Source organism: Dreissena polymorpha, chromosome 3 (genome assembly GCF_020536995.1).
Source record: "Dreissena polymorpha isolate Duluth1 chromosome 3, UMN_Dpol_1.0, whole genome shotgun sequence".
Lineage (NCBI taxonomy): Eukaryota > Metazoa > Mollusca > Bivalvia > Myida > Dreissenidae > Dreissena > Dreissena polymorpha.
This window is the reverse complement of record NC_068357.1, coordinates 51,138,311-51,138,957: the sequence shown is the minus strand read 5'-3', so window position 1 is coordinate 51,138,957 and position 647 is coordinate 51,138,311. Positions and strand designations below refer to the sequence as shown.

The 647-nt window shown below is 37.1% G+C and overlaps 1 non-coding gene across 1 annotated transcript; it reads right to left on the bottom strand.

The window, feature by feature from the left end:
- Nucleotides 1-236: 236 nt before the first annotated feature.
- On the bottom strand, nucleotides 237-308 carry Trnah-gug (transfer RNA histidin (anticodon GUG)). The gene has a single exon. It is a non-coding gene; the product is annotated as a tRNA-His (tRNA).
- Nucleotides 309-647: the final 339 nt, after the last annotated feature.

Below are 647 nucleotides of genomic sequence, written 5' to 3'. Positions count from 1 at the left end.
TAAAGTTTATATATCGTATATAAAAAAATCGTAGTCTTAAGTCTGATAATGTTTTGGTGAATACATGCCCTGGCGTGATTTTAAAATTTCAAGCCAAACACGATATTGTTCGTCCTTATTTCTCTATCATAAAGGACATTAATTGTATAGCAACTGTATGCATTTTAGATATTGGTTAGATAGCATGTTGAAAAAATACTGTTCAGCTGTGCCGAGACAGCGACTGTCTCAGATCTTGCCGTGACCAGGATTCGAACCTGGGTTGTCGCGGCCACAACGCGAAGTACTAACCACTATACGATCACGGCTGTGCGTGCTGAACTGGTCTAAAAAAGTTGTTTAAATGTCTTATCAATGACCGATTCCAGCTCGAGAGGTCCATTAATAAAACCACAATCTTAAAGGGACATTTTCACATAGTTTGGCATTTTTTGAAGTTCGCAATAGAATCCTTTGCATTTATAAATGTAAACAACAGAACTAAAGAGTTCCAGTACATAAACAAAGTAAAGAACGAAAAAGAAGAAATCAGCACCGGACGTCGAACCGCTTACTCTTGGAGTAAAACTCTATCGCTTAAACCATTTAAGCCCATTCGTGCTGGAATATAACCGCAAGTATTTTATACTTTATATAAGTAATCCTCG